The following is a 14,481-nucleotide window of genomic DNA, read 5'->3' as shown; positions in this document are numbered from 1 at the left end:
GAAAAAAATAAGCATTAAAGCTTGAATGTATTAACATAAATTTTCTTACAGGACAGTGGAAATACATAACATGCAAGTATACAATCTGCACCTGATTCAAAAAATAGCTACATCTATTTCAGCAACAGAGTAAAATAATTTGTTTTGGGAAAGGTTTTGTTTTGGAATACATTAAGCACTAAAATTTACATCATGGTTAAATTTACATGTTTTGCATAAGCCTGGGTTTGACTAGCAATAAAAAACAAAATCCTGCTGTTACAATGTCTGAAAAACAATTGTCATAAGAAAATTTGTAACTGATACTCATGCTTCCATTGCAAAGACATCACTAACAGAATGCAAAGCTGATAGCATAGCTGTATCTCGTATTCAGTTTCGTTCTTGTGATATATGATGCTACCTTGCTATGAATCATACTATGACTCAGGCATTACCAATGTGACTACTATTTAGTTTTATATAAAGCTGTATTTTTTTTTCCTTCTAGTTTTGGTGTGGCCTTTATTTTGCTTATGGGATCCTTTTTTCTAGCTTTACTGAAGTGTAATTAAAAAGTAAAGAAATTGCACATATTTTAAGTTGTATCAAGTGAATTTGCTTAGCAAATTTCATATATAAAATGCATTATTAATTAACTATAGTGACCATAATACACATTAGATTCTCCAAACTGATTCGTCTTATTACTGAAATTTTGTACTGTTTGAGCAAAATCTCCCAGTTTCCTGCACACCTTAGCCACTGGCAACACCATTCTGTTTGTGAGTTTGACTGTTTTAGATTCGATACATAAGTGAGCTCATACAGTGTTTATATTTTTCTGTCTGACTTATTTCACTTAACATAACTTTCTCCAGTTTAATCCACGTTGTCATAAATTACAGGATTTTCTTCATTTTAAATGGTGAATAATACTCCATTGTGCATGTGTGTGTGTGTGTGTACAATTTTTTTTTTTTTGAGACGGAGGTGTGTACAATTTTTAACAATGTATTCATACATTTCATATTTTGGTTGTTGTAAATAAAGAAAATGGTAGTGCACATAACTCATCTTGTTACTAATTTCTTTGCCTTTGGATATATACCGAGAAAGTGTATTGCTGGATTATATGAATATTCTATTCTTAATTTTTTTGAGGAAACTCAATACTGTTTTTCATAATAACTGTGATAATTTACATTTCCAACAACAGTGTTACAAGGATTCTCTTTTCTCCACACTCTGACAATATTTGTAATGTTTTGTCTTTTTGATAATAACAGTCCTAACAGGTGTGAGGCGATATCTTATGCTTTTGATTTGCGTTTCCCTGATGATTAGTGATGTTGAGCAACATTTCTTGTATTTGTTGGTTATTTGTATGTCTTCTTTGGAAAAAATGCCAACTCAGGTCCTTTGCCCTTTTTTTTTTGATTTCTTCACCCCAAATATTTATCATTTCTTTGTTGTGAAAACATTTAAAATCCTCTGTTTTACTACTTTGAAATATGTAAGACCTCATTATTAACCATAGTCACAATGTTTTTCAACAAATACCAGAACATATTACTTACATGTAACTGAAACTCTGTGCCCATAGACCAATGTGTCCCTTTTCTCCATCCACCTTCACTGCTGGCACCCCACACCATTTTCAGACAGGTAAATTATTTTATCGCTGTTGAGTTTTATGTATTTCTTATATATTTTAAATATTAGCTCCTTATCATGGTTTACCCCTATTGTATGGTTTATTTTGTCTCTATTATATGGTATATTTACCCCTTATACGGTTTGCCCCTATTATATGGTTTATAATATATTAGCCCCTATATATGGTTTGAAAACACTTTATCTCATTGTGTAGGCTGTATTTTTACTTCGTTGTTTCCTTTGCTGTGCAGAAGCCTTTTCATTTGCTGTTCATTTGTTTATTTTTGTTTTGTTGCCTGTGCTTTTGATGTCATATTAAAAAAAAAATTGCCAAGACTTCAGGGAGCTTTTACATTTAAATTTTTAATCCATTTCAATTAATTTCTGTGTATGGTGTAAGATAAGGGCACAATTTTGTTCTTTGACATGTAGCTATCCAATTTTCCTGGCATAATTCATTGAAGAGACTATCATTTTCCCATTTGGTTTTCGTGGTAGCCTTGTCAAAGATTAATTTACCATATATTAGGGGAGGCTTTGTTTCTATCTATTTTGTTCTATTGGTCTATGTATCTGTTCTTCTGTCAGAACCATACTGTTTTGATGATTATCATTTTGTAATGTAGTTTAAAGTGAGGATGTTTCTCCAGCTTTGTTACTTTATTCGAGATGCTTTGGCTATTCACAGTCTTTTGTGGTTCCACAAATGTTTTAGAATTGCTTTTTCTATTTTTGTGAAAAATGCTGTTAGAGTTTGGATAGGGATTGCATTGAATCTGTAGATTGCTTTGGGTAATACAGACATTTTAACATTATCAACTCTTCTAGTCCATGTACACAGAATAACTTTCCATTAATTTTTGTTTTCTTAAATTTCATCTTTTTTTTATAGTTTTCAGTTCACAGATCTTTCACTTTGCTGGTTAAGTGTGTGCCTATTTTATTGTTTTATTGATGCCATTAGAAATAGTATTGTTTTCTTAATTTCTGTTTTGGATAGTTTGCTGTTATGTATAGAAAAACAACATATTTTTTATGTTGACTTTTTATCCCTCTATTTTATGAATTATTTTATTAGTTCTAAAAGTATTTTGGTAGCATGTTTAGAATTTTCGATATTTAAAATAATATGCTTTGCAAACCAGAACATTTAACTTCTTCCTTTCTGATTTGGATGTCTTTTTTTTTTTTTTCTTGCTCAGTTGCTCTGAGACTTTCTGTACTATGTTGAATAGAGGTGGTGAGAGTGGGCATACTTGCCTTGCTCTTGATTTTTGAAGAAAGCTTCTGGCAATTCACCATTAGGTATGATGCTAGTTGTGAGCTTGTGATTGTGGCCTTTATTATGTTGAAGTGCGTTCCTTTTAAAAATAATGTGCTGAGTTTTTTTTCATAAAAGATTGTTGAATTTTGAATGTTTTTTCTGCATCTTTTGAGATGATTAATTTTATTTTCCATTCTGTTAAAAAGGTTTATCTTATTTATTGATTTACATATGTTGAACCATCCTTAAATTTCATAGATATATCTCACTTTATCATGGTACATTACCTTGTAATAATTTTTTTGAATTGAGTTTCCTAGTATTTGTGGCTTCTTCACTCCCCTAGTTTGACGAGTGAGAGGGAGGGAGTGTTACAGTTCTTCCACTCCCATAGTTCAGCAAACAGGAGGTAGTGTTACCATCTTTTCACTACACACTGTTCAGCCAGTTCTGAGTTCTTGTATCACAACCCAGAAGAATGAGGGACATGGACACCAGAGAGTGCATGAGGCAGAGTAGAATTTTATTAAGCAACAGAAAGAAAGCTCTCAGCAGTGAGAGACGACCTGAAAGAGGGTTGCCAGCTGCCAGGCTGAGTCCAGGATTTTTATGGGCTTAGAATGGGGAAATGAGTGCTGATTGGTTTATGGCTAGGCTTAGAAAAAGCGCCATTCAGAAAGAGGAACGATAGTGTAATGATCCAAGCAGGGACTGAAGTGAAGCCTTGGCCAGGGGCCAATCAGGAGCTGAGTGGGAATATAAGTTCTCACTCCAGTCTGCGGACTCTATCTGGAATTGGTAGTTTGGTTTTCAGGCTTCAGGACGTTGCTGGCTTGAAGGTTGAGTTTTGCCAGGGACCCATCACTATCTGCCTAGGAATTTGTCTGCCTCTGATTGCTGTCATTTTGTTGAGGTATATTGCATCTATGTTCACCAAGGATATCAACTTGTAACTTTTTTTTTTGTAGTATCCTTATGTTGCTTTGTAATAGGATAATACCAGCCCAGAAAAATCAGTTTGCATGCATCCTTTCCTTTTCAATTTTTTGGAAGAGTTTGAAAAGTATTGGTGTTAGTTCTTTAAGTGGAAGAATTAACCTGTGAATTCACTGTGAACATTCACTTGGTCATGGATTTTTTGTTGTTGTTAGAATGATTTTCATTAAACCTTTAATCTTCTTACTAATTTTTCTTAACACCCAGGCTGGAGTGCAGTGGCATGATCTCGGCTCGCTGCAAGCTCCACCTCCTGGGTTCACGCCATTCTCCTGCCTCAGCCTCTCCGAGTAGCTGGGACTACAGGCGCCCGCCACCACGCCCGGCTAATTTTTTGTATTTTTAGTAGAGACGGGGTTTCACCGTGGTCTCGATCTCCTGACCTCGTGATCCGCCTGCCTCAGCCTCCCAAAGTGCTGGGATTACAAGCGTGAGCCACCGCGCCCGGCCATGATTCAGTCTTAGTAGGTAGTATGTTTTAAGAATTTATCTGTTTCTTCTAGGTTATTCAATTATTGGATTACAATTGTTCATAGTAGTTTTTATGATCCTTTGTATGTCTGTGTTATCAGTTGTAAGTTCTCCTTTTTCATTTATGATTTTATTTGAGTCTTCTCTCTTTTCTTAATATAGACATTAAAAGCTATGTACTTCCTTCTTATAGCTGCTCTTGATGCATCCAAAAAGTTTTGCTATGTTGTATTTCTATTTTTGTCTGTAGATATATTTTGATTTTTTAAATTTCTTCTTTCACCTATTGTTTTTCAAGAAGGTGTTGTTTAATTTCCACATATTTGTGGAATTTCCAATTTTCCTCCTGTTACGTGTCTCTAGTTTCAAAACATTGTAGATAAAATTTACCTGATATTACGTTATTCTTCTGAAATTTGTTAACACTTGCTTTGTGGCCTGCCTACTATTCTTTATTTAGAATCAAAAGCGTTCTTATTTTCTCCAAAACCTTCCATATGTATATTTCTGAATTTAAAAAATTGTAATAGTAGTTCATTATTCATTGAAATTCTTCAGAGTGTATCAGTAATTAAAGTCTTAAATATTTTTGTAAAAGTAAATAAATCAACATAAGAATGCTATAAATGTAGGAGATTCTGGAAATTGTATTAACTGTATAATAATGTTTACCTTTATGTCCACCTATGTTTCTCAAACTTAGAGGGAAAAAGCAAGTCTTCTGTTATAAAGGTTTCCAAATGTGTAAGCTTAGATAGTTATTTTTCTTGAGTCTAAAACCTATTTTTTCACAGATAAATTTATTATACAAAAGAATTGAGGTTTATAATTGAAGAACAAGATAGATTTCAATTCAATTCAAGAGAAATTTTGTTATTTTATTTAGGCTTAGATTGTCACGTCTGTGTGAATATATTTATATTAAAAAACTTGTAAATATTACAAAATATGCCATCTAAAACACACACAAAGACTTGCTTTTTCCCTCTAAGTTTGAGAAACATAGGTGGACATAAAGGTAAACATTATTATACAGTTAATACAATTTCCAGAATCTCCTACATTTATAGCATTCTTATGTTGATGTATTTACTTTTACAAAAATATTTAAGACTTTAATTACTGATACACTCTGAAGAATTTCAATGAATAATGAACTACTATTGCAATTTTTTAAATTCAGAAAGATACATATGGAAGGTTTTGGAGAAAATAACGCTTTTGATTCTAATACATATATATATTATATATACATTCTTAGTCCAATAGTAAGAAACATGGCTTCCACACCTGCCATCCATTAATTCAATTGTTCAGTTCCAGTATATATGTTTATTGATGTAAGAATTTTTAACCCATATCTCTATTGGAAAAATTTTATCAACTAGAGAACAATACATATGTATTACAAACTAAAATTCATTTCCAAAGTTACGTAAGATGGCAACTTTTCCCTCCACTCCCTTGACTGAGGTTGTTTTATACATTTGAAGTGCAGTTATATTCTCGTCACAATCTGCATTCCTTCCAAGATCCCATGTTTTTCCAATTATTTTTAAATGTTGCACAGATTATTGTTTACTCCTTGTGCTATAGTTTTATACGTTTTGACAAATACAAAACTTCCTATATGCAATATTAAAGAATTATACAGATTATTTTAACTGCTTTAAAAATCTCTTGCACTTCATCTATTCAACCTTCCTCCCTTTCTGCTGAATGTATGCCAACCACTGATACTTCTACCTTTTCTATATTTTTTTTCTTTTCTAGAACACTATATAATTGGAGTTGTATAATATGTAGCATTTACACACTGGCTTTTTTCTCATAGCAATATCCATTGGTTTCACTCATTCTTTTCTTGGTTTAATAGCTCATTTATTTTTATCCCTGAAAAACTTTCCATTGAATGAATGGATCGACCACAGTTGGTTTATTCATTAATCTACTGAAAGACATTTCGGCAAATTTGAATTTTGGACTATTATAAATAAAGCTGCTATATACTTTCATATAAAGTTTCTTTATTTGCTTGTTTTTGCTTTGATATTTCTTGGTTTTGTAGATGTAGGCTTGCAAATTAATTTAATAAATACCTGGAAGTGTAATTTTTGGATATTATAGTAAAACTATATTTGGTTTTTGTCTTAGTTCGTTTTCTGTTGCTATAACAAAATATCATGGCCTGGGTAATTTGAAAATAAAACAAATTTATTTTCTAAACTTCTGGAAGCTGGGAAGTCCAAGAACATGGTGCTAGCATCTGCTGAGAGCCTTCTTACTTTGTTATAGCGTGGCAAAAATGCAAGCAAGCATGCAAGAGAGAAAGATTAAATTGGGCCAAATTCCTCTTTCTCATGAGCCCACTTTATTATGAGCTCACTCCCACAATAACTAACCCACTCCTAAGATGGCAGCATTAATGTATTCATGAGATAAAAGCCTTCACAATCTAACCACTTCTTAAAGGCTCCACCTCTTAATGCTGTTACATTGGCAATTAAATTTTAATATGAGTTTTGGAAGAGACATTCAAATCATAGTATCTTTGTAAGAAACTACCACTATCTTCTAAATTGACTGTACATTTCACTTTCCCACCATCAAGGAATGGAAGTTCATGTCACTCTACATCCTTGACAGCAGTTAATATGGTCAGTTCTTTGGATTTTAGCTAATCTAATATGTGTGCAGTAATATGTTAATGCTGTGTTACATTGCAATGCTTTGTTGACAAGTGATATTAAACATATTTTCATATGCTTATTTTCAATCTGGATTTTTTTTTTCTGGTGAAGTGTCTGTTCATATCTTTTGCCCATGGTGTAATTGTATTGTTTGATTCTTTATTACTGAGTTTTAAGAGTTCTTTATAATCTCCATTTCATAGATAGGACTTTCTGACTATCAGATAAATTGAAAGGCATAGGTTTGCTATCTACTCAATCTCTCTAGTTTCCTGATTTCAACAATCTTTGACCCAGAAAAACATCTAATCCATTGGTTCCACCATCCTTTGACTGTCCTGTTCCCCCTGCATATTTTCTCACCATCTGTTTCTCAATTTGTTTCATGGTTAATCAATATAATTAATCTGTTGCTTACAACTGCAAAACATTTTGTAGTATTAATTCTACAAAATCATTTTCAAAAGCCAGTTAAATCCATCTTATTTCTAGTTTATGTATACCCCTCCCCACAAGAAGCTGAATGAGAATGGAGCATGCACTGTACTCTGGCATTTCAAATTTTTCTTAACCTATTTTCCTTTCTTTTTAAAAAAAAATTGTAATGCTTACTTTTCACTTTATAATATTGTACATAATATATTCTGTCTGTTGCTGATGACCTATTTATTATGTATATTTCAAGAATGCAATATCTCATGGGGTAGGAATCTTTGTTTTTTGTTCATTGATCTATTCCAAGATGCAGTTCCTGGTACCTAGTGGGTCACTCAATGTCTAATGTTGAAAAATAAATTATAGATTTGATATTTTTTCTTATTCTACACATTATCTTGGATATTTTAGAATATTGTTTCACATTAGCCACACAGACTACGAAGACTGATTTATTGTCCTACAGTTTCTCTAGGTTTTCTGTGTATAAAGTTCTAAGTCACATTTTCTTCTTACGCCTACTCTTTGTTCATGGTGGCTATGTATATATTACTGGGGAAAACTCTTGCAGTATTGCTATATCTGCTCTGGCGAAGTCTTCTCATTTTTAGTTCTCCCTTACTTCTGGGTCACATCATTTTCCAGAGATGCATAATTATAAAGTACAGAAAAATTAATTTTTGGTATCATAGGAAAGATGTGAACTCATGATACTGTAAGTTTTATTTTTATGTAAATGCACTTAATAGAAGTTTTTTTCAGTGTTAATCTAAGATGATTTTTTTTAAAATAAACTGTGTAACTTACTTCTTTTTAACTGTTATTCAGTCTTTGCTTGACATAATAAACACCTAGGTTATAAAAATATTGAAAGGTACATAGGTGAGGTATGACCTAATATTGTTTGCATCTAGATCCATCTCTAAAATTAGAGTCTTTTAGTCTTAGACTAAAAACCATAATCAGTGAATATATATTCATAACTATAAAGCTCTTTATAATCTTTTGAATTTAGCCACATAACTATTTCAGAATATTTTTACAGAATTGCTCAGGTGTTTAAGACAACTTTAGAAAAAGTAACATAAGCAGATTAATTGCTCTGAGATTTTTTAATTATATAGAACTGTTCTTAATTAGTAGAAATCCGTAAGAAGCCTGCCCTGAGTAACAGAATGTATTGAATAGCAATATCCTTTACTTGTATCCCACCATGTCTTTTTCTACTCCTATTTTATGTGTAATAAATTGGAAGTGAATTAAATGAAGTGAAAACTCATTTCTTGATGGAGTAGAATATTTAACATTCCCATTTTTGTCTGAAAATTATGTAATTTAAAAAAATATTGACCAGTTAGTAATGTCAGTAGAAAAATCAGTCTAATTACTTTTAAGAAAGTGATTAGTTGCTTAACTACTTAGTGGTTAGATGCAGGCTTATTCAGAACAACTTCACAGACTAAATCTCTTCCTAAAATACGAAGTTCTGGGGAGTAGGCAAATGTCAGTGTCTTGAACATAAACTAATAGGCTAATATGAAGGACTTCCATATTTGCTAAACTAATTACTTCTGACTTAATCTATATCTCTAAAAGTTCTGAACTTCATAGAAAAATAGCAGTATACTCCCAGGTTGAAATATCATGTTTAATTCTGTAAGTATTTACTGCATATCTTTAAATACAGAGCCACTGACTGCACTAGTCACCTTTCTCAGACAGGAACAGAGATTTCTCAGTAGATGCCAGCGGGAATAGGTTCTAATAGGTTACGAATAGAGGATTAAATTGTAGAAGCACATAGTCCACCTTCCCATTGCCTTCCATGATTTTTGCCACAACTTAAAAGCAACATAGAAACTTGGAGTGGGTGCCCTAAAATGAGCAATATTTTAATTCTTAACTACATAATACATTGAAGATTCAAAAGATAAATTAAATTCAATTATTGAGGAATGTAAAAATAATAATGATTGAATATCTGAAATTACATTGTAAAAGTGCATACCTTTACAAAAATGTTAGGCATCCCTCCAGAGTGAATTCATAAAGAATAGGTGAAGCAATGGAAAGAGTATTTGACAGTTTAACGAAGATTGGAAATGTAAAATCTGAAAGACAATTTTAAAAAGCTAGGCGTACAAAAATTAAGGAAAAGATAAGCCAATGACAGGGAAGAGTCTTGCAAAAACCCTGAAGTAGAAATGAGCTTGATTTATTCAAGAGAATAATTGAACATCAGGGCTTTTGAACATAATTATAGAGGAGAAAAACGAAGCGGTGGAGAAGTAGGAAGTCATTAGCAGATATTAAAATCTGAGGTTTTCCAAAATTTAGAGATGCTAGCATAGGGGAAAGGATCTTAGAAAAGCTATTGAGATGAAGCAGCCAGTGAGGATAGAAAAAAAAAAAAAAAAAAAGGACATTAAGAGATGATGTTTCAAGTAAAATGAAAATGGTCTTCTCTGTGATGTGGCTGAACATTCAAATGAGATAAGATAAATGAAGTGGCAACTGGAATATATATATTCTTCCAACAAAGTTCATTGTCAAGTATAAGATTTTTAAAAATGAAGATTGATCGAGAAGATTTGAAAGTTTACTATGAATGAAAGAATATTAGAGCCAAATAGGTGCTATAAAAATAGCTTGAGTGACAGATCTATACTGCATAGAAACATGAAGTATATTTTATAAGGGAAAATAGTCCAGATAAGTAGGTCTATGATAAAACAAGGGGGTTGGATGTTGACGGACAACTAAAGCTAAGATGTTTGGTAGGCAGCAAGCATGGACACTGAGGTTAGCTTGAGGAATGGCAGCAGTTTTACTGAAGAGGGTTTTAAGTCAAGTGTCTAGTTGTCCATGGAAGAGAGAGTTTGGCCAGAAGATAGAGAGGGGACGACAAACAGAAAGTTGTAGGATGGAAGAGAGGTTTTGTTAAGTTTTATAAAAAGAAGAGTACTAGTATAGAAATTGCAATGTAGAAAGATGGAAATATGCCACCACTTACGTGCTTCTGTGATTGGGAGAAAAAGAGAATCTTTCTTTAGAGAAATCTTCAAAAGGAGAGTTATTTCTGGAACTCTTAGATTATAGAATAAACTTTATAAATATGTGGCATGGAAAATGTTACTCATATTAACAACCACTCCTCTTTGCGTCTGCCTTCCTGCTACACTCATGGCAGGGCAAGAAATAGGGGTAGGCTCCAAAGTGGTTTCAAGCCATTTCTCTGTCCTTTAAATTATCCTTCATTCAAGCATAGTATTTGAAAAACATGTCTATAAAATTACTTTGTTTTGTTGCATGTATATGTGTGTTTCTGTGTAATCATGCCATTTATTTTAATTATAAAAATATTCACATGCTTTGAATAACAGAATTCTTGATTTATATGTTTGTTGTGGTGAGAAATGTTTGCTAGAATTCAGAATGCTAAAAATATTTATAGTGACAATTATTCTACAATCTAAATTTAAATAGTATGAATTTTTCTCTTCAGTTAAGTAGTGTGCAATAAAATTTAACACATGCTTAGAAAGCAATTACTATCATATAAGAAGGAATGGGAATATTTTAATTGGTTTGTGAATTACTTTTTCTAAATACTGCAATCAATTTTCTTTTGAAATGAGGTTAAAAAACCAAAATCTAAGCTAACTATATGTAGTTATGTCCTAGATATCTTTGTTTAATGCATTGTTATAATTATGCTGAATAATCAAAGAAAAATAGGAAATTTGAAAGACTGATGAATAGAATACTATTTTAAGTCAAACAATTATTGACTTATTTGTATTCTTTGTGGTTTCACCAAACTAATTTTCACCTTTTACTTACTTGAACTATAATGGGGAAACCTAATTTATTTTAGCTGTGTAGATTAATTCCATTTAACACTTTCTCAAATACTTGTAGACTTCCATTTTTATCTCATAATTATTACCATAATTGAAGATAACTCCTCCATGATATACATTGTATTAACTTTTCAGAAAGACAGGAATCTTGGTCAAGATAAAGTTTTATGGTCTTTTTGTTGAAATACTTGTTGGGCTCTGATGTTCATTCCCTAGTTTACTATACCAATTTAATATTTAAAATTAACGAATTAAAACATTTTTTAATTTTTAAGAAATGAATAGTGTTCATTAGTGAACAAGAGTCCACCTACTAGAGATGTTGACACTTTTCTTATTACAGACACTTTGTGCGACAATGCTTTCTAAGAAAATTATGGGCCAAATAAAATTATACCTGTATTAATTCCTCTAACATCCTCCTGAAAGTGTATTGCTTTGAGTAACAAAGGGATAACTTTAAAGATCTACAGTTTTTAGGATAATGAGCTTTTTCCCACTGTTAATGCTTAATTCCATTTCCTTGTTCCTCTTCATATTCTCAATTCAATTTCCTTATTTAATAATTATTTATTAAGTATATACTCTGTGACAGGAACTTATATAAACACTGTGTTAGATGTTGTTCATTCTGTTCAGGTATTATATTTTACAATAATTATTTTGTCAGTTGCCTGGACACGAAGTTTTTACTGAATATATCCATCCATGAGTGATTATGAAGACAAGTGTATATTTCTTCTCCATAATAAAAATTATTCTAATATCCTCTATTTGAGAACTCAGACTTTGAGGTTAGCTATTTGTTTGATAGCTGACATTGCCAGTTATAACTCATGGTTTGGAATAAACTCATTAAATCTGTTTTATCAGTGAAAAAACATATCCATTTTCTATATGTATACATATATATATGTTATTTTAGAAGTAACTCATACAAAACATTTCTTGTGGGATGTAATATTTAGTAAAGGGTAGCAATTGGTGTTGATCTTTCCTAGTTATGACACCATTTTTTCTTTCTTTGTTCCTGCCATAATAATACACTAAAAGAAAACAAAACAATTCTTCCAACAACTAAGCAAATACATAGTATGTACCACTTACTATCAAAAGAGATGTTCAATTTCTCTTACCGTTATATATCAGTAACCCTTCTAGCATCTTTCAAAATAAGCAAAACCAACAAAAAATGTCATATGTGTTTTCCTTCTAACGATAAGTACATGCCAACACTGGTTTCTGAATAATCACCTTAAAAACCTGTTTCTATGAAAAAATAAAAATTTTTAAAAAAGTTATTTACCTAGTTATTCTTGGGATTTTACCATTCCTATTCAAATAACATTACTTGAAATAATTTGCAAAAGGCTATTCTAAAATGTCTAACAGTGAGACATTTACTCTTTTTGCCTGCTATTCAGTTTACTAAGGATCTCTGATCCAATAAAGAGTAAATTTGTTTGTTTGTTTTCCCTATGAATTACTCAAATATGGCTTATTGCAAACCAAGGATACAGAAAGTCGTGAAAATAAAAAAAAATTATCAGAATTGATCAGAATATAATCAGCTGACTATTAAAAGGTTGAAATACACAGCCTATGCAACATAGAAAAAATAAATAAAACCTTAGAAAATTTCTAAATACCTAAAATTTCTTATGGAAATAATCTTTCTGTGAACTTAAATTCCTCATGGGTAAAATAAATAGTTAATTCACACTATAAGCTATTTTATGGGATTCTATTTATAAAAAGACAGTCTATGCAAAAAATGCTTTCAGTAAATCACCCTATCAAAACTATTTCTTTAAGCACCATTAGTAATAGTTCGACAGTTAAAGCTCACAAGAATGTGTTTTATTTTAAATTATGTGGTAGGATTTTTTTTAATGTACATAATTGGAGCTGGACTAATATTCCTCATCATCCACATATTATTTTTGTTTAAGAATTATTTAGACATAAAAAAATAGGCCATTGGACAAGCTAGAAAAAAGAGCAAATAAATAAATAAATAAATAAATAGCTGGATTGTCCTGAAATGAAACATAAAGGCATTGTATCCATTTACAGTTTCTATTTGTTTGTTGATTTAATGATCGGATAGGAAGAGAGGCAGGCAAGCAGCATGGTGGAGGCTTATGCATGTGTGGAGAAGTCTGAAGAAATGTTTAAGTAGTAAAATGTTTACTACTGAATTTCCAATTGTTATGTTTTTTTCCACAATTTGACCAAAATTTGAGTTAAATTTGCTACTTTCTCAAATACCCTCATGCATGTTTACTGTTTTCTCTTTTTTTGACTCAGAAAGGCATCTAGTAAACAAATTAATTTCCAGTACATCAATAATGTACTAATATTTGAGAGCACAGCAGGAGGAGCTGAAATAACAACTTCACTGCCTAACTGAACAGAAAGAGATAGAAGCTTGAGTCAGTGCTGACTAGTTGAGCACTTTGTCTCTCCTACCACCAACTTTCCTTACCACCCAAGAGACACAATCTTCAGAGAACTTGGGAGGCATTCAAGACTTCTTTAACACCCAGGGTGACGTTACATAAAGTTTCTTGTGGGGAAAAACAAACAAACACAAACAAAAAACGGGTGCCCTTTCTTGCCTTCACTATATACTTCAGTGGCCCCTTTCACGCTGTTTTCTTCTGTTTCCAACTTTCACTTTCATAGATATAGATATAGATATATATATATATATTACCTTTCAAGCTTATGCAAAAGCAAATTTTCTGTTATAAGGGATTCAAAGGTTATTCAATATTAGGTATGAAGGATAAGATAAATCAAAAACCTTGTAGTAGGAAGGAGGCAGAGGCATAATTAGAAATTTAAATTCTATAAATTTCCACTAGGCTTTTGTAATCTTACTTTTTAATTGTATAAACATATATTCTAAAAATAGAATAAATTAATAAATCCTAAAGTTTTCATTTATTTTTAAATATTCCCATATTCCAAATCACAAATTTATTGTATATAATATAATCAATTTAATTATATTATAACTATATATCTCTATCTGTGTATTTATATGCTTGTATATGCACGAGTAGAACAGAATTGAGAGTTCAGAATTAAATTCATGCATGTATAATAAACTGATCTT

Source organism: Hylobates moloch, unplaced genomic scaffold, assembly GCF_009828535.3.
Source record: "Hylobates moloch isolate HMO894 unplaced genomic scaffold, HMol_V3 SCAFFOLD_14, whole genome shotgun sequence".
In the NCBI taxonomy this organism is placed as follows: Eukaryota; Metazoa; Chordata; class Mammalia; order Primates; family Hylobatidae; genus Hylobates; species Hylobates moloch.
This window is presented reverse-complemented; position numbering follows the sequence as displayed.